This window comes from Melanerpes formicivorus, unplaced genomic scaffold, assembly GCF_026170545.1.
Source record: "Melanerpes formicivorus ecotype bairdi unplaced genomic scaffold, bMelFor1.0.p_v2 SCAF_2869, whole genome shotgun sequence".
NCBI lineage: Eukaryota > Metazoa > Chordata > Aves > Piciformes > Picidae > Melanerpes > Melanerpes formicivorus.
Genome location: NW_027145220.1, coordinates 1 through 19,524, shown reverse-complemented (window position 1 = coordinate 19,524; position 19,524 = coordinate 1). Strand labels below are relative to the sequence as shown.

The window sequence follows — 19,524 nt, the reverse complement described above, 5'->3', positions numbered from 1 at the left end:
GCTTGGGGTGATCTCCTAGGGGAAGGTCGCCTGTTCCTGATTGCTGAAACCTGGACCCATTCTGAAGGAGAAGGGGAAAAGGAGGCATCGCTCCCCTTTTTCAGTTCAGACATGGAGGTCTTGATCTCTTTGACAATGTCTTTAGCCATAGTTTCTATGGCTGAGATCAGGGGTTTCTGATTTACGCTGTCCTCATATTCCCTTAAATCATTGGCAAACTCACAGACAGTTTTAGGACTTCCATCCTGTCCAGTCAAGAGTATCCCTCCTAATGTGTGAGCATATTTCTGAGGAGCACCCTGGGTGAGTTTCTTTACGAAGGGCCGTCTCATGGGCACCTCATCTGGGTCCGAAGGGAGCTGGCCATCCCCATAAATTATTTCCATCACGGCCATCTGCCTCAGATACCGAATGCCCTGTTCCATAGTTGTCCATCTAACTGGGGCCCAGGGCAGGTCATCTCTTGAGCGGTACCGGCTCTTGATGGCGTTCAGAATCCGGGCCCAGAGAGTGTGTATTCCATCAAGTTTGGCTAACTCCTTGTCCAGACCAGCATCACGAGTCAGGGAGCCTAAAAGCTTTGCCTCCCTCTTATCCAGGTCCACTGTGTCCACCCCCTCGTCCCAGCATCTCAGGGCCCAGCTTAGTATTGGCTCACCCTCTTTCCTGGCGTAGTCCAGACGAGTTTGCCTTAGTTCCTTTCTGGGCAGCGATGTAACAGTTATTTCCTGGTTTGAATCATCTTCATCCACCGCTGGGTTCTGTGAGCTGCTGGGGCCTGCTGAGGTTCCTTCCTCACCATCTGTGCTTGGCGATGATTTTTGATTTCTTTTCCTGCGTGTGGTGACCGGTGCTAGAGAGACTGCATTGGCAGGAGCATCAGGGGTCAACTGTGGGACTGCTGGTGGTGGGGCAAACCCTTGTGCCTGGGGCTCAGGCTGAGAGCTGGCACAGTCATTACAACCCGACCCCTCCCTCTTTGTGTCTACAGAGTGCTTACAATGCCCACAGCAGACACGCCCCCAGTGATTAAAGAGCACAAAGGAGTGTGTTATCACCCTCCAAACAGCTCTTAATGGGTTAGCTAGTCCTCCACCCAACACGGTCCCAGCAAATGCCACTATAAGGATTACATTTAGGCATATGGAGCATATTGCAACGTAGAGCAATTTTCCATCACAGGCACTTTTATCTACACCATTGGTTTCATAACTTGCTTCAGGAAATTTTCCTATGTTAGAAAAGTTACCACTGACAGTGAAATTCAATGAATTCAAGAGATACATGCCTAACTTAATTGGTAAAGCTTTTATCCACTTGATCAGCATCTCTATCATTAACCACACCACGTAGTAAGTTATTAATTTCTAGATGTGGGTCCAAAAGATCCAGCCAAAAGCCCATGAAAAGGCTTGGACCATCAGGTTCTTTAAAATTGCCATTTCTACTTCAAGCTCCTTTTTCAGAAAAAAAAAAAAAGGTATTGCTTTCCCAATACAAGATCAATTTCCAAGCCCCACGTTGGAGGTGCCAAAAATTGTAATGGTTTGAGCCTTAACTGAGAGTTAAAAGCTCAAATGGGGAAAAGGCTGAGAATCTCTTCCCCACTTCCCCCCCACCTCCTCCCTCCAAACAGGGAGAGGAGGGAAAAAAAAGGTAAGGAGCAAATCCACTAATCAACAATCTGGAGTCAGCTTGGAAGTAGAGAGGCAAGTAATTTTTTCTTCAAATATATATATATATAGCAATAACAGGGAATAAGGTTCACAAGGGCAAAGAACAAGAATGGATGGGAGGGGAATAGAAAAAAAAATAATACAAAACCAGTCTGTCTCTGAAGAGGCGCAGAGGCAGCAGGGAGAAGGATCAGGTCCGGCCACGTGGCTGAGGATCAGGGGAGCAGCTGCAGTAGCTCTCATCCAGCAGAGGCAGGAGCCAAAAAGGAGCTCCAACAGCTATGAGGTCCTGCTTTTTATACCCTTGCTGGGCAGGGAGGGGGGAGTGGAACAGACTCAGCTTTCCCAGGGGGGAGACGCCCTTCAGGGAGTGTAAAGTACCGCAAGCCCTCCCCCCTGCTTTCTTCTTTTGTTTTCAGAAAAAGGTGTTAACCCACCACACTCCTCTATCCCTCCCTCCCCTCCCCCGGGGAGAGAGAAGCTCCAGAGCCTGGGGGGCTGCCCCTGGAGGGTTTCTTCCTCCTCCACCTCTCCTCCTCCTTTTCTTCTTGGTCCTTCTTGAAGCTCCTCTTCTCAGCCAACATGGATTTAGGAAGGGCAGGTCCTGCCTGACCAACCTGATCTCCTTCTATGATCAGGTGACTGCCTGGTGGATGGGGGGAGGCCTGTGGATGTGGTCTACCTAGACTTCAGCAAGGCCTTTGACACCGTCCCCCACAGCAAACTGCTGACTAAGCTGCCAGCCCATGGATTGGACCATTACACTCTGTGCTGGGTTAGGAACTGGCTGGAGGGCCGGGCCCAGAGAGTGGTCTTGAACGGTGCCACATCCAGCTGGAGGCCAGTCACCAGTGGTGTCCCCCAGGGATCAGTGCTGGGCCCTGTCCTCTTCAACATATTCGTTGATGATCTGGATGAAGGGGTAGAGTCAGTCATCAGCAAGTTTGCAGATGACACCAAGTTAGGGGCAGATGTTAGTTAGAGGGTAGAAAGGCTCTGCAGAGGGACCTCGACCGACTGGACAGATGGGCAGAGTCCAATGGGATGGCTTTCAACAAGTCCAAGTGCCGAGTGCTGCACTTTGGCTACAGCAATCCCATGCAGAGCTAGAGGCTGGGGTCGGAGTGGCTGGAGAGCTCCCAAACAGAGAGGGACCTGGGTGTGCTGATCGACAGCCACCTGAATATGAGCCAGCAGTGTGCCCAGGTGGCCAGGAGGGCCAATAGCATCCTGGCCTGCATTAGGAATACTGTGGCCAGCAGGAGCAGGGAGGTCATAGTGCCCCTGTACTCTGCTTTGGTTAGGCCACACCTTGAGTACTGTGTCAAGTTCTGGGCTCCAGTTCTGGGCTCCTCAGTTTAAGAAGGACATTGAAACACTTGAGCGTGTCCAGAGAAGGGCAACAAGGCTGGGGAGAGGCCTTGAACACAAGCCCTATGAGGAGAGGCTGAGGGAGCTGGGATTGTTTAGCCTGGAGAAGAGGAGGCTCAGGGGTGACCTCATTGCCCTCTCCAACTACCTGAAAGGTGGTTGTAGCCAGGAGGGGGTTGGCCTCTTCTCCCAGGCAACCAGCACCAGAACAAGGGGACACAGTCTCAAGCTGCGCCAGGGGAGGTTCAGACTCGAGGTGAGGAGGAAGTTCTTCACCGAGCGAGTCATTCTGCATTGAAACGGGTTGCCCAGGGAGGTGGTTGAGTCATCGACCCTGGAGGCGTTCAAGGGGAGATTGGACGTGGCACTTGGTGCCATGGTCTAGTCCTGGGGTCTGTGTTGATAGGTTGGACTCGATGATCCTCGAGGTCCTTTCCAACCTAAGTGATACTGTGAGACTGTGATACTGTGATCTGTAGGGTGCCGGGAGCCCGAGGGGGCGAGCGGCTCCGGCAGGTGCCGGGGCCGCCGGGCTTCGAGCCGGTCCGGGCCGCGGCTGGAACCGCAAGTTAGACGTGGTCCCCGGGACGAGGGCTGCCTGGTATCGCCCGCCCAGCCCCCCCACACCCCCCCCCCCCCCCCCACCGCCGCGGCGTAAATGAAGAGAGGCAGTCGGCACGAAACCTACTTTTATTAAGTGTTGTTTTCTTCAAGCGTCTCTCATGAAAGGTTGTGTTATGAAGGACGGGGGGCTGGAGGGAGGACGGGGGGCTGTAGGGAGGAGGGGGGCTGTAGGGAGGAGGGGGGCTGTAGGGAGGAGAAGGGCTGCAGCTAGGAGGGGGGCTGTAGGGAGGAAAGGGGCTGTAGGGAGGAGGGGGGCTGGAGGGAGGACGGGGGGCTGTAGGGAGGAGGGGGGCTGTAGGGAGGAGGGGGTCAGTAGGGAGGAGGGGGTCTGCAGGGAGGAGGGGGGCTGTAGGGAGGAGGGGGGCTGTAGGGAGGAGGGGGGCTGTAAGGGGTAGGGGGGCTGTAGGGAGGAGGGGGGCTGTAGGGGGTAGGGGGGCTGCAGGGAGAAGGGGGGCTGTAGGGAGGAAAGGGGCTGCAGGGAGAAGGAGGGCTGTAGGAAGAATGAGGGGCTGTAGGGAGGATGGGGGGCTGTAGGGAGGAGGGGGGGCTGTAGGGAGAATGGGGGGCTGTAGGGAGGAGGGGGGCAGTAGGGGGTAGGGGGGCTGCAGGGAGGAGGGGGGCTGTAGGGAGGAGGGGGGCTGTAGGGAGGAAAGGGGCTGTAGGGAGGAGGGGGGCTGTAGGGAGAATGGGGGGCAGTAGGGAGGACGGGGGGCTGTAGGGAGGGGGGGGGGCTGTAGAGAGAATGGGGGACTGGAGGGAGGAGGGGGGCTGCATGGTGAAGGGGGGCTGTAGGGAGGAAAGGTGCTTCTTGTTTTGTTTCGATTTCCACCACACAATTTCATTTCATTTCATTTCATTTCATTTCGTTTAGTTTCGTTTAGTTTCGTTTTGTTTCGTTTGAAGCAGACCGTCCAACAAAGAACTGCTCGCTCTACTGTCCTTTCCAGTAGGAGAACGTGTCAACAATGAACCATAACTTGTGCTGAACAGCAACTGTGGAAACAACTTACTGACAACAATTCTTGAGATGACACAGAAGGGCAGCAACAAAAATAAGGAGAACAGCGCAGATGGAGACACCGAGCAGCGAATAAACTAGCACTGTAAGCCGCCTTCGACCAACCACTACCAGATCCGGATGCAGCCTGGTGCGATGGGCAGCGCCAGCTCTCCTCCTGAGAAAAGAATCGATTGATCATCCAAAAGGGAATAGCCTTGCTTTTGTTTCAATCAACCAGAACCTTAACAGAACTAACCTTTTGGGTTGGTGTGGAGGGCTAACGATTGCTACTCTCGGCCTCTCCTCCCTGCTGGGTGTCCGTGGCCTAACAGCCTAAGAGCGAGAAGACATTTCAGGGTTACAGCCAAGTGAGGAAGTATTGTCTGGGTTTTGATGACAATACTGCAGAGAAACGTTACCCTTGGCGGACTGGCCGGCATCTCAGAAAGCTCTGGGAATGGATCCGGGATGATCTCGTCCTCTTTGGCGGTGGCCATCTCTTCCACCTCCGAAGGAGGGGGGCTGCAGCGAGGAGGGGGTCTGCAGGGAGGAGGGGGGCTGCAGCGAGGAGGGGGTCTGCAGGGAGGAGGGGGGCTGCAGGGAGGAGGGGGGCTGTAGGGAGGAGGGGGGCTGTAGGGAGGAGGTGGTCTGCAGGGAGGAGGGGGTCTGGAGGGAGGAAGGGGGCTGTAAGGAGGAGGGGGTCTGGAGGGAGGAAGGGGGCTGTAGGGAGGAGGGGGGCTGCAGGGAGGAAAGGTGGTGCAGGGAGGAAGGGGGTTGCAGGGAGGAAGGTGGCTGCAGGGATGAGGGGGTCTGGAGGGAGGAAGGGGGCTGCAGGGATGAGGGGGGCTGCAGGGACTGCAGGGTTATAAGGTGGGGGTAAGTGATGTAGTGGTTCCCACTTTTCACGTTCTGGCTCTTCCTCTTCCTCTTCCTCCACTTTGAAATCTGTTACTGCCGCTGCTGACCAGACGCTGCCTTGCCAGCGAGTGGCATATTCCCTCTCCTCCTGATGAAAAGGCTCCTCATTCTTAACAGAAGGTTGAGAGCCTGACAGATCCATCCTTCCGAGGACCCCTATGGGGGCCACAACAAATTGTCTGCTCTGCTCTTCTCTCTAGCCCATTTCTCCCTCCAATAATCTAGCACTGGTCCCTGATCTTTATCCCGCGGATTCGGATTCTCTTCCCACTCCGCTCATTGGAACCCCAGAGGGCTGTCCGGGCGTATAGCCCTGGGGACCCTTTCGCTCCCCTTTATCCCGGGGCTGCTCTCTTTACCCGACCCCTGCCCCGTTTCCCGAGGGCCACGCTTTCCGGCCCCAACCGCTTCATCCCTTCCCTGGCCAAGTCCCTCGCCACAGCTTGGAAACGCAGGGAGAAGGACTCCACAATCCCTTCGTGAGACCGGACTGGCCAGCTCACGTCTCACGCACACGCTCTCACTGACCTCAATCCCCGCCCAACCGCACAATCCTTACAGCCCTTTTCTTGCCCGGCTCTTTGTGCACTACAACTACAGGCAGTCGCCACAGTTGGCAGCTCCTTCCCTTGCCTTTACCTTACAACTTTTGGCTGAGTCTCACCACCTTCCGAGAGGCTTCCGGGATCCTTCTCCCGGGCCGCCGAAACCGGCGGGGGCTTCCCCCCCCCTTCCGATAAAGTCCGTGCAGCCGTCACAGGCAGGGCAATCACGTCGGGGGGGCACCGAATTGGGAGAAGCAAACTCACTGCTGAAAATGTATGAGCAGTTCATTAGCAAAGAAAGGCAACACAGCGCTGGGCGCAGAGCGAGTTTGCCGGAGGCGCGCCCCAACACCACCAGGTGACCTTCAATAGACGGCAAACAGACAGATTCATCTATTAAAATAGACATAGTTGCATAGTTTCATTCAGGGTTGGAAGGGACCACAAGGATCATCTAGTTCCAACCCCCCTGCCATGGGCAGGGACACCCCACACTAGATCAGGCTGGACAGAGCCTCATCCAGCCTGCTCTTAAACACCCCCAGGGACGGGGCCTCGACCACCTCCCTGGACAACCCATTCCAGGGTCTCACCACTCTCATGCTGAAGAACCTCCTCCTCACATCTAGCCTGAATCTCCCCACCTCCAGCTTCATTCCATTCCCCCTACTCCTATCACTACCTGAGATCCTGAGAAGCCCTTCCCCAGCCTTCCTGTAGGCCCCCTTCAGATACTGGAAGGCTACAATTAGGTCACCTCGGAGCCTTCTCTTCTGCAGACTGAACAGCCCCAACTCCTTCAGTCTGTCCTCACAGGAGAGGTGCTCCAGCCCTCTGCTCATCCTTGTGGCCCTTCTCTGGACACGTTCCAGCACCTCCACATCCCTCTTGGAATAGGGGCTCCAGAACTGGACCCAGTAATCCAGGCGGGGTCTCCCCAGGGCTGAGGAGAGGGGGAGGATCACCTCCCTCCACCTGCTGGCCACACTTCTCCTGCTGCAGCCCAGGAGCTGATTGGCTTTGCGGGTTGCAAGAGCACATTGAGAGCTCCTGGTGAGCTTTTTGTCCCCCAGCACCCCCAAGGCTCTCTCCTCAGGGCTGCTTTCCAGCCACTCCCTGCCCAGCCTGCATTTGTGCCTGGGATTGCCTCGACCCAGCTGCAGGACCCTGCCCTTGCTCTTATTGAACTTCATGAGGTTGGCTTGTGCCCAACTCTCCAGCCTGTCAAGGCCTGTCAGTGCTAGCCTAGTCCCCCCACCCCCCCCCCCCCCCGCCGAACATTCACTGCAGCCGAGAGCTTGCCGCTCGACGCCTACCCCACCCGCCCCGCCCGGCCCCCCGCTGCCATCCGGCGCTGCCCCGGCCGCTGCGCCCCGCCTCTCCTCGCTCCCCCCACCCGGCAGCCGGCCGCCGGCCACGGCAAGTCCTTGCCCTTCCCTCTTGCCGCTGCTGCCACCCCCGGCCCCCCACACCCCCGGCCCCCGTTACCGGTTTGCGAGGAGCCCCCCCGCCCGCCGATATCTCTCGCCGCTGCCCCCCCCCTCCCCCCCCGCTGCCGCTCCCTGCCCCCCGAAGCCGCTAGCAGCTGGGCACCCCCCGCCAAAGCCGCCGCGGCTTCCCCTTCCCACATTGGTCCCTGCAGGGGGGAGGTCGCGCTCCGCCGCTCCGGATCGCGACGCGGGCTGCCTCTTCCCTCCTGGCCTGCCCGCCTGCTCTTAGCCCCTGCGACGGAGGCGGCACTATTAGGGGTGCCGCGTGCCGCCGTTATCTCTCACCGCTGCCCCTCCCGTCTGTCGTCCCCCGGCTCCAAAAACTTGCTGCTCTCCACGTTGGAGCCTTCAGTGGGGAGGTTGCGCTCCGCTCCTCCGGCCCTAAAGCCGCCCTCGCCCGCACCCCGGCTTGCCGCTTGGCTCGGCTGCCCGCCCGCCCGCTAATCCCCCCAACGCCCCCACCCCAAAAACCCCCCAGCCCTACCGCGTGCCGCTCGCCCTCTCTCCCTAGCCTGCTCCCCCCGCTGGCGCTTGCTGCCGCCGCCGTCCGGCCCTCCCGCCCCACCCCGGGGCAGTCCATTCCAATGGGCAATCACTTTCTCCGTGGAAAACTTCCTCCTGACCTCCAGTCTCAACTTCCCCTGGCGCAGCCTGAGACTGTGGCCTCTTCTTCTGGTGCTGGCTGCCTGGGAGAAGAGACCAACCTCTGCCTCTTTACAACCCCACTTCAGGCACTTGGAGAGAGCAAGAAGGTCACCCCTCAGTCTCCTCCTCTCCAGGCTAAGCAACCCCAGCTCCCTCAGCCTCTCCTCACAGGGCTGTGTTCCAAGCCCCTCACTAACTTCGTTGCCCTCCTCTGGACTCGTTCCAGCAAGTCAACCTCCTTCCTAACCTTTAATTTCATTTAATTTCATTTTCCACCACACAATTTCAGTTCACTTCATCTCATTTCATTTCATTTCATTTCATTTCATTTCATTTCATTTCATTTCATTTCATTTCATTTCATTTCATTTCATTTCATTCCATTCCCTTCCATTCCATTTAATTTCATTTCATTTCATTCCATTCCATTTCATTTCATTTCATTTCATTTCATTTCATTTCATTTCATTTCATTTCATTTCATTTCATCTCATTTAATTTCATTTCATTTTATTTCATTTTGTTTCATTTAGTTTTGTTTCATTTAGTTTTGTTTCATTTAGTTTCATTTAGTTTCCTTTTCCACCACACAACATTTCATTTCATTTTCCACCACACAATTTCATTTCATTTCATTTCATTTAGTTTCCTTTTCCACCACAAAATTTCATTTCATTTCATTTCGTTTTGTTTCATTTTGTTTCAATTTTCACCACACAATTTCATTTCATTTCATTTCATTTCATTTCATTTTGTTTCATTTCATTTCATTTCATTTCATTTCATTTCATTTCATTTCATTTCATTTCATTTCGTTCCGTTCCATTTTATTTCGTTTCGTTATGATTCATTTCATTTGTTTTTCCACCACACAATTTCATGTCATTTCATTGCATTTCATTTCATTTCGTTTCATTTCGTTTCATTTCGTTTCGTTTAGTTTCGTTTCTTTTCGGTTTGTTTCGTTTAGTTTCATTAAGTTTCGTTTTGTTTTCCACCACAGAGTTTCATTTCATTTCATATCATTTCATTTCATTTCATTTCATTTCATTTCATTTCATTTCATTTCATTTCATTTCATTTCATTTTCTACCTCACAATTTCATTTCATTTCATTTCATTTCATTTCATTTCATTTCATTTCATTTCATTTCATTTCATTTCATTTCATTTTCTACCTCACAATTTCATTTCATTTCATTTCATTACATTTCATTTCATTCCATTTCGTTTAATTTCGTTTCATCACGTTTCATTTAGTTTGGATTCATTTGGTTTTGATGCGCTTCCATTAGTTTAGTTTTGTTAAGTTTTCCACCACACAATTTAATTTCATTTCATATGATTTAATTTAATTTAATTTAATTTAATTTCATTTCATTTTCCATCACACAATTTCAGTTCACTTCATCTCATTTCATTTCATTTCATTTCATTTCATTTCATTTCATTTCATTTCATTTCATTTCATTCCATTTCATTTCATTCCATTTCATTCCATTCCATTCCATTCCATTCCATTCCATTCCATTTCATCTCATTCCATTTCATTTCATTTCATTCCATTTAATTTCATTTCATTTGATTTAATTTCATTTCATTTCATTTTCCACCTCACAATTTCATTTTATTTCGTTTCATTTGATTTCATTTAGTTTCGTTTTCCACCACAAAATTTAATTTAATTTCATTTCATTTCATTTCATTCTATTTCATTTCATTTCATTTAGTTTAATTTCTTTTCGTTTCATTTTGTTTTGTTTCAATTTCCACCACACAATTTCATTTTATTTCATATCATTTCATATAATTTAATTTAATTTAATTTAATTTAATTTAATTTTCCACCACACAATTTCATATCATTTAATTTCATCTCATTTCGTCTCATTTCATTTCATTTCTTTTCATTTCATTTCATTTCATTTCGTTTCGTTTTGCTTCATTTCATTTAGTTTCATTTCGTTTCATTTTGATTCGTTTCGTTTTGTTTTCCACCACAATATTTCATTTCATTTCATTTCATTTCATTTCATTTCATTTCATTTCATTTCTTTTCATTTCACACCTCACAATTTCATTTTATTTCATTTCATTTCGTTTCATTTTGTTTTGTTTTGTTTCGTTTCATTTAGTTTCATTTTGTTTCGTTTCCACCACAGAACTTCATTTCATTTCATTTCATTTCATTTCATTTAGTTTCGTTTCGTTTTTGTTTAGTTTCATTTTCCACCGCACAATTTCATTTCATTTCATATCGTTTAATTTCATTTTGTTTCATTTCATTTTGTTTTGTTTTGTTTCATTTAGTTTTGTTTCGTTTTCCACCTCAGAATTTCATTTCATTTAATTTCGTTTCATCTTCGTTTCATTTAGTTTCGTTGCATTTTGTTTCGTTTTCCACCACACAACTTCATTTCCTTTCATTTCATTTCATTTCATTTCATTTCATTTCATTTCATTTCATTTCATTTCATTTTCCTCCACAGAATTGGTGTGGTGGAAAATGAAACAAAACGAAAAGAAACGAAACTAAATGAAATGAAATGAAATGAAATTAAATGAAATGAAATGAAAGGAAATGAAAGGAAATGAAAGGAAATGAAATGACATGAAATTGTGGTGGTGGATAAAGAAATGAAATGAGTCATAACGAAACAAAATAAAACAGAACGGAACAAAATGAAATGAAATGAAATGGAATGAAATGAAATGAAATTGTCTGGAGGAAATTGAAAACAAACGAAACAAAACGAAATTAAATGAAATGAAATTTTGTAGTAGAAAATGAAACGAAATGAAATGAAATGAAATGAAATGAAATGAAATGAAATGAAATGAGATGAGATGAGATAAAATGAAATGAAATTAAATGAAGCTGTGTGGTGGAAAACGAAAGAAAATGAAACAAAATGAAACTAAATGAAATGAAACAAAACAAAACGAAATAAAATGAAATGAAATGAGATGAAATGAAATTGTGAGGTGGAAAACAAAACAAAAGGGAAACGAAACGAAACAAAACGAAACGAAATGAAACGAAACGAAACGAAATGAAATGAAATGAAATGAAATGAAATGACATGAAATGAAATGAAATGAAATGAAATGAAATGAAATGAAATGAAATTAACTCCTCCTCCGTTTCCTCCTCCTCCTTTCCTCCTCCTCCTTTCCTCCTCCTCCTTTCCTTCTCCTCCTTTCCTCCTCCTCCTTCCTTTCCTCCTCCTTCTTTCCTCCTCCTCCTTTCCTCCTCCTCCTTCCCTCCTACTCCTTCCCTCCTCCTCCCTTTCCTCCTCCTCCTTCTTTCTCCTTTCCTTCTCCTCCTTTCCTCCTCCTCCTTTCCTCCTCCTTTCTTCCTCCTCCCCTTTCCTCCTCCCTTCCTTTCCTCCTCCATCCTTTCCTCCTCCTCCCTTCTCCTCCTCCCTTCTCCTCCTCCTTCCTCCTCCTTCCTTTCCTCCTTCCCTTCCTCCTCCTTCCTCCTCCTCCTCCTTCCCTCCCTCCTCCTCCTCCCCCACCCTTTCCCTCACCCTCCTCCTCCTCCTCCTCCTCCCCTTCTCTTCCAGGAAGCAGGAGGAGAGGGTGCAGCAGGTGAGGAAGAGGCTGGACGAAGCCCCTCATGGATGACATCCTCTCGGGGGTCCCCCGACCCCCCCAGGGGGGAGCTGGAGCTGGCCCTGGGCAATGGAGAGGAGGCTTAGGGAGCCCCAAGGCACAGCCAGCAGGTGAGGAAAACCTCCTCCCTCTCCCCTCCCCCTTCCCTCCTCCTAGTCTTCCTTCCCTTCCCTTCCCTTCCCTTCCCTTCCCTTCCCTTCCCTTCCCTTCCTTCCCTTCCCTCTCCCTTCCCTTCCCTTCCCTTCCCTTCCCTCTCCCTTCCCTTCCCTCTCACCTTCACCTTTCCCCCTTCCCCTCTCCCTTCCCCTCTCCCTCTCCCTTCCCCTCTCCCTCCCCTCTCCCCCTCCCCTCCCTAACCCTCTCTCACCTCTCTTCCAGGTACTTCCTCCCTCTCCACACCACCCCCAGGGGAGACCTCCGACCCTCTCCCCACTCAGGCCTCCAGCAGCACTTTCTTGGACCACCCTTGGACCTTCCTCTTCCTCTTCCTCCTCCTCCCCTCAGCAGAAGACCTTCCAGGGGCTGCCTGGGGGTGGGAGGCCAACTTCCTCCCTCCCTCTCTCCCTCCCTCCCTCCTCCAAGAGGAGGAAGAAGCAACCCAGGAGGGGAGAGAGGAACTCCCTGGACTCTCAGCTCCCCTTGGGGCCTTCAGAAGGCCTCAGGCCTGGGGCCTTGGACTTCACTTTGAGGGGGGGGAGGGGAGAGAGGGGGAGAGGGGAAGGGGAGAGGGAGGGAGAGGGAGGGACCCAGTGGGGACCTCTGTGGGCTCCTCCAGGAGAGCTTTGGAAGCTTCTCCTGCTTTGGGCTTTGGACTTTGCCCTCTCCCTTCCTTCCCTCTCCCTTCCTCCCTCTCCCTTCCTCCCTCTCCCTTCCTCCCTCTCCCTTCCTCCCTCTCCCTCCTTCCTCTCCCTCCTTCCTCTTCCTCCTTCCTCTCCCTACTTCCCTATCCCTCCTTCCCTCTCCCTCCTTCCCTCTCCCTCCTCCTCCCTCTCCCTCCATCCTCTCCCCTCCATCCTCTCCCTCCATCCTCTCCCTCCTTCCTCTCCCTCTTCTCTCTCCCTCCTTCCTCTCCCTCCTTCCTCTCCCTACTTCCCTATCCCTCCTTCCCTCTCCCTCCTTCCCTCTCCCTCCTCCCTCCCTCTCCCTCCATCCTCTCCCTCCATCCTCTCCCTCCATCCTCTCCCTCCTTCCTCTCCCTCTTCCCTCTCCCTCCTTCCCCTCCCTCCTTCCTCCCCCTCCTTCCTCCCCCTCCTTCCTCCCCCTCCTTCCTCTCCCTCCTTGCCTCCTCCCTCTTCCCTCTCCCTCTTCCCTCTCCCTCCTTCCCTCTCCCCTCCCCCCTCCCCCCCCCCTCCCTCCCTCCTCCTACTCATCCTCCTTCTCCCCTCCTCCCAGAGGAGGAAGCAGCTCAGGACCCCTCCCCACCCCCTCCCTCTCCCTCTCCCTCTCCCTCTCCCTCTCCCTCTCCCTCTCCCTCTCCCTCTCCCCTCTCCCTCTCTCCTCTCCCTCTCCCTCTCCCTCTCCCTCTCCCTCCTCCCTCTCCCTCCCCACCCCAGGGCTGTGGAGGGGCAGCACTGCACAAGGAGAAGTAAAGAACCTCCCAAGGGCCTTCCTCCCACGTTGTCTTCTTCTGGGGGGTGGCCACCAGGACCCTGGGGGGGCATGGAAAGACCTCAGGAGCTCCAAGGAGGACCTGGAAGGACCTCAGGAGCTCCAAGGAGGACCTGGAAGGACCTTAAGAGGTCCAAGAAGGACCTCAAACCCCTTGGAGATGACCTCCAAACCCCCTGGAGATGACCCTCCAGGACCACTTTGGACCACCCTGGACACCCCTGGACCACCCTGGGCCACCCTGGGCCAACCCTGGGCCACCTCAACCCCCCCAGGAAGCCACCAGGAGGACCTCAAGGTGTAGCCAAAAGCCTTTATTGAAGGAGGACCTCAAGGAGAGGACTTCCAGGAGGACCTCTCCCCTCCCTCTCCCCCTCCCCCTTGGGCCTCCTCCCTCCCTCCCTCCCCTCCCCCGGGGAGAGGGAAGCTCCAGAGCCTGGGGGGCTGCCCCTGGAGGGTTTCTTCCTCCTCCTTCTCTCCTCCTCCTCCTCTTCTTGGTCCTTCTTGGAGCTGCACATTGGCCACAACAACCCCAGGCAGTGCTACAGGCTGGGGGCAGAGTGGCTGAGAGCAGCCAGGCAGAGAGGGACCTGGGGACGCTGGTCGATGGTAGGCTGAACATGAGCCTGCAGTGTGCCCAGGCGGCCAAGAGGGCCAATGGCATCCTGGCCTGCCTCAGGAACAGTGTGGCCAGCAGGAGCAGGGAGGTCATTCTGCCCCTGTACCCTGCACTGGTTAGGCCATACCTCGAGTCCTGTGTCCAGTTCTGGGCCCCTCAGTTTAGGAAGGAGGTTGACTTGCTGGAACGAGTCCAGAGAAGGGCAAGGAAGTTAGTGAGGGGCTTGGAACACAGCCCTGTGAGGAGAGGCTGAGGGGAGCTGGGGTTGCTTAGCCTGGAGAGGAGGAGGCTCAGGGGTGACCTTCTTGCTCTCTCCAACTGCCTGAAGGGGGGTTGTAAAGAGGCAGAGGTTGGTCTCTTCTCCCAGGCAGCCCAGCAGCAGAAGAAGAGGACACAGTCTCAGGCTGCGCCAGGGGAAGTTGAGGCTGGAGGTCAGGAGGAAGTTTTCCACGGAGAGAGTGATTGCCCATTGGAATGGACTGCCCCGGGGCGGGGCGGAGGGCCGGACGGCGGCGGCAGCAAAGCGCCGGCGGGGGGAGCAGGCTAGGGAGAGAGGGCGAGCGGCACGCGGTAGGGGCTGGGGGGTTTTTGGGGTGGGGGCGTTGGGGGGATTAGCGGGCGGGCGGGCAGCCGAGCCAAGCGGCAAGCCGGGGCGCGGGCGAGGGCGGCTTTAGGGCCGGAGGAGCGGAGCGCAACCTCCCCACTGCAGGGGCCAATGTGGGAAGGGGAAGCCGCCGCGGCTTTGGCGGGGGGTGCCCCAGCTGCTAGCGGCTTCGGGGGGCAGGGAGCGGCAGCGGGGGGGGGAGGGGGGGGGCAGCGGCAAGAGATAACGGCGGGCGGGGGGGGGGCTCCTCGCAAACCGTTAACGGGGGGCCGGGGGTGTGGGGGGCCGGGGGTGGCAGCAGCGGCAAGAGGCAAGGGCAAGGACTTGCCGTGGCCGGCGGCCGGTTGCCGGGTGGGGGGAGCGAGGAGAGGCGGGGCGCAGCGGCCGGGGCAGCGCCGGATGGCAGCGGGGGGGGCCGGGCGGGGCGGGTGGGGTAGGGGGCCTAGGCTAGCACTGACAGGCCTTGACAGGCTGGAGAGTTGGGCACAAGCCAACCTCATGAAGTTCAAGAAGAGCAAAGGGCAGGGTCCTGCAGCTTGGGTCGAGGCAATCCCAGGCACAAATGCAGGCTGGGCAGGGACTGGCTGGAAAGCAGCCCTGAGGAGAGAGCCTTGGGGGTGCTGGGGGACAAAAAGCTCCCCAGGAGCTCTCAATGTGCTCTTGCAGCCCGCAAAGCCAATCAGCTCCTGGCTGCAGCAGGAGAAGTGTGGCCAGCAGGTGGAGGGAGGTGATCCTCCCCCTCTCCTCAGCCCTGGGGAGACCCCGCCTGGATTACTGTGTCCAGTTCTGGAGCCCCTATTCCAAGAGGGATGTGGAGGTGCTGGAACGTGTCCAGAGAAGGGCCACAAGGATGATCAGAGGGCTGGAGCACCTCTCCTGTGAGGACAGACTGGAAGGAGTTGGGGCTGTACAGTCTGCAGAAGAGAAGGCTCCCAGGTGACCTCATTGTGGCCTTCCAGGATCTGAAGGGGGCCTACAGGAAGGCTGGGGAAGGGACTTCTCAGGATCTCAGGTAGTGATAGGACTAGGGGGAATGGAATGAAGCTGGAGGTGGGGAGATTCAGGCTAGATGTGAGGAGGAGGTTCTTCAGCATGAGAGTGGTGAGACCCTGGAATGGGTTGTCCAGGGAGGTGGTCGAGGCCCCGTCCCTGGGGGTGTTTAAGAGCAGGGTGGATGAGGCTCTGTCCAGCCTGATCTAGTGTGGGGTGTCCCCTGCCCATGGCAGGGGGGTTGGAACTAGATGATCCTTGTGGTCCCTTCCAACCCTGAATGAAACTATGAAACTATGTCTATTTTAATAGATGAATCTGTCTGTTTGCCGTCTATTGAAGGTTCACCTGGTGGTGTTGGGGCGCGCCCTCCGGCAAACTCGCTCTGCGCCCAGCGCTGTGTTGCCTTTCTTTTCTAATGAACTGGTCATAAATTTTCAGCAGTGAGTTTGCTTCTCCCAATTCGGTGCCCCCCGGACGTGATTGCCCTGCCTGTGACGGCTGCACGGACTTTATCGGAAGGGGGGGGGGGCGCCCCCGCCGATTTCGGCGGCCCGGACGAAGGATCCCGTAAGCCTCTCGGAAGGTGGTGAGACTCAGCCAAAAGTTGTAAGGTAAAGGCAAGGAAGGAGCTGCCAACTGTGGCGACTGACCTGTAGTTGTAGTGCACAAAGAGCCGGGCAAGAAAAGGGGCTGTAAGGATTGGTGCGGTTGGGCGGGGATTGAGGTCAGTGAGAGCGTGTGCGTGAGCCGTGAGCTGGCCAGTCCGGTCTCACGAAGGGATTGTGGAGTCCTTCTCCCTGCGTTTCCAAGCTCTGGCGAGGGACTCGGCCAGGGAAGGGCTGAAGCGGTTGGGGCCGGAAAGCGTGGCCCTCGGGAAACGGGGCAGGGGTCGGGTAAAGAGAGCAGCCCCGGAAAAAGGGGAGCGAAAGGGTCCCCAGGGCTATACGCCCGGACAGCCCTCTGGGGTTCCAATTAGCGGAGTGGGAAGAGAATCCGAATCCGCGGGATAAAGCTCAGGGAGCAGTGATAGATTATTGGAGGGAGAAATGGGCTAGAGAGAAGAGCAGAGCAGACAATTGGTTGTGGCCCCCATAGGGGTCCTCGGAAGGATGGATCTGGCAGGCTCTCAACCTTCTGTTAAGAATGAGGAGCCTTTTTCATCAGGAGGAGAGGGAATATGCCGCTGGCTGGCAAGGCAGCGTCTGGTCAGCAGCGGCAGTAACGGATTTGAAGGTGGAGGAAGAGGAAGAGGAAGAGGAAGAGCAGAACCTGAAAAGTGGGAACCACTGCATCACTTACCCCCACCTTATAACCCTGCAGTCCCCTGCAGCCCCCCCTCCTCCCTGCAGCCCCCCTACCCCCTACAGCCCCCCTCCTCCCTACAGCCCCCCTCCTCCCCTGCAGCCCTTCTACACCCCTACAGCCCCCCTCCTCCCTACAGCCCCCCTCCTCCCTGCAGCCCCCCTCATCCCTACAGCCCCCCTCCTCCCTACAGCCCCCCTCCTCCCTACAGCCCCTTTCCTCCTCCCTGCAGCCCCCCTACCCTCTACAGCCCCCCTCCTCCCTACAGCCCCCCTACCCCCTACAGCCCCCCTCCTCCCTACAGCCCCCCTCCTCCCTGCAGCCCCCCCAACCCCGTACAGCCCCCCCTCCTCCCTGCAGCCCCCCTACCCCCTACAGTCCCCATCCTCCCTACAGCACCCCTCCTCCCTGCAGCCCCCCAACCCTGTACAGCCCCCCTCCTCCCTGCAGCCCCCCTACTCCCTACAGCCCCTTTCCTCCCTACAGCCCCCCTCCTCCCTGCAGACACCCTCCTCCTGCAGCCCCCCTCCTCCCTACAGCCCCCCATCCTCCCTACAGCTCCCCATTCTCCCTGCAGCCCCCCTCCTCCCTACAGCCCCTTTCCTCCCTGCAGACCCCCCTCCTCCCTGCAGATCCCCTCCTCCCTGCAGCCACCCCTCCTCCCTACAGCCCCCATTCTCCCTACAGCCCCCCTCCTCCCTACAGCCCCCCCGTCCACCCTACAGCCCCCCATTCTCCCTACAGCCCCCCTCCTCCCTACAGCCCCCCGTCCACCCTACAGCCCCCATTCTCCCTACAGCCCCCCTCCTCCCTACATCCCCTTTCCTCCCTACAGCTCCCCTTCTCCCTGCAGGCCCCCTACCCCCTTCAGCCCCCCTCCTCCCTACAGCCCCTCCTCCTCCCTACAGCCCCCCATTCTCTCTACAGCCCCCCCTTGTCCCTGCAGCCCCCCTCCTCCCTGCAGCCCCCCTACCCCCTACAGCCCCCCTCCTCCCTATAGCCCCCCTCCTCCCTGCAGCCCCCCCTACCCTCTACAGCCCCCCTCCTCCCTCCAGCCCCCCTCCTCCCTCCTCAGCCTCCGTCCTCCTGCAGCCCCCCTCCTCCCTGCAGCCCCCCTCCTCCCTAGAGCCCCCCTCCTCCCTACAGCCCCCCATTCTCCCTACAGCCCCCCTCCTCCCTACAGCCCCTTTCCTCCCTAGAGCCCCCCTCCTAGCTGCAGCCCTTCTCCTCCCTACAGCCACCCTCCTCGCTGGAGACCCCCTCCTCCCTACAGCCCCCCATGCTCCCTACAGCCCCCCTCCTCCCTACAGACCCCCTCCTCCCTACAGCCCCCCGTCCTCCCTCCAGCCCCCCCGTCCTTCATAACCCAACCTTTCATGAGAGACGCTTGAAGAAAACAACACTTAATAAAAGTAGGTTTCGTGCCGACTGCCTCTCTTCATTTACGCCGCGGCGGGGGGGGGGGGGGGGGAGGGGGCCGGGCGGGCGATACCAGAGCGGCCCTCGTCCCGGGGACCACGTTCCAGCCGCAGGCTGGATGAGGCTCTGTCCAGCCTGATCTCGTGTGGGGTGTCCCTGCCCATGGCAGGGGGGGTTGGAACTAGATGATCCTTGTGGTCCCTTCCAACCCTGAATGAAACTATGAAACTAGGAAGGCTCTCTCCTCAGGGCTTGCTTTCCAGCCCACTCCCTGCCCAGCCTGCATTTGTGCCTGGGATTGCCTCGACCCAGCTGCAGGACCCTGCCCTTGCTCTTATTGAACTTCATGAGGTTGGCTTGTGCCCAACTCTCCAGCCTGTCAAGGCCTGTCAGTGCTAGCCTAGGCCCCTCCCCCCACCCCCCACCCCGCCGAACATTCACTGCAGCCGAGAGCTTGCCGCTCGACGCCTACCCCACCCGCCCCGCCCGGCCCCCCCGCTGCCATCCGGCGCTGCCCCGGCCGCTGCGCCCCGCCTCTCCTCGCTCCCCCCACCCCGGCAACCGGCCGCCGGCCACGGCAAGTCCCAGGGCAGGGGAACAGGTGCTGCCGGGCACCCCCGTGCTGCCTGCCGGCTTCCCTCCGCTGCATCCCCCCGCCGCCGGCTAATGAATAAAATGAAATGAAATTAAATGAAATAGAATGAAATTAAATTAAATGAAATTAAATGAAATTAAATTAAATTTTGTGGTGGAAAACGAAACAAAATGAAATGAAACGAAATAAAATGAAATTGTGAGGTGGAAAAATGAAATGAAATTAAATGAAATCAAATGAAATTAAATTAAATGGAATGAAATGAAATGAAATGAAATTCTGTGGTGGAAAATGAAATGAAATGAAATGAAATGAAATGAAATTAAATGAAATGAAATTAAATCATATGAAATGAAATTAAATTGTGTGGTGGAAAACTAAACAAAACTAAACTAATTGAAACGCATCAAAACCAAATGAATCCAAACTAAATGAAACGTAACGAAACGAAATGAAACGAAATGGAATTAAAATAAATGTAATTAAATGAAATGTAATGA

At 54.6% G+C, this 19,524-nt stretch overlaps 2 long non-coding RNA genes across 3 annotated transcripts; one reads left to right on the top strand and one right to left on the bottom strand.

Moving 5' to 3' along the window:
- Nucleotides 1-4,512: 4,512 nt before the first annotated feature.
- On the bottom strand, nt 4,513-5,223 carry LOC137440369 (uncharacterized). The gene is made up of 3 exons (XR_010987110.1): nt 5,091-5,223; nt 4,928-5,004; nt 4,513-4,846 (listed from the first exon to the last, which is right to left on the bottom strand). It is a non-coding gene; the product is annotated as an uncharacterized lncRNA (long non-coding RNA).
- Nucleotides 5,224-14,647: 9,424 nt separating this feature from the next.
- Nucleotides 14,648-17,017, top strand: LOC137440368 (uncharacterized). Of its 2 annotated transcripts, none has more exons than XR_010987108.1 (3): nt 14,648-14,681; nt 16,147-16,319; nt 16,804-17,017. It is a non-coding gene; the product is annotated as an uncharacterized lncRNA (long non-coding RNA). The 2 variants fall into 2 exon arrangements; XR_010987109.1 differs by lacking the exon at nt 14,648-14,681 and adding an exon at nt 15,608-15,651 and having other exon boundaries at nt 16,150-16,319.
- The last annotated feature ends 2,507 nt before the right edge of the window (nt 17,018-19,524 follow it).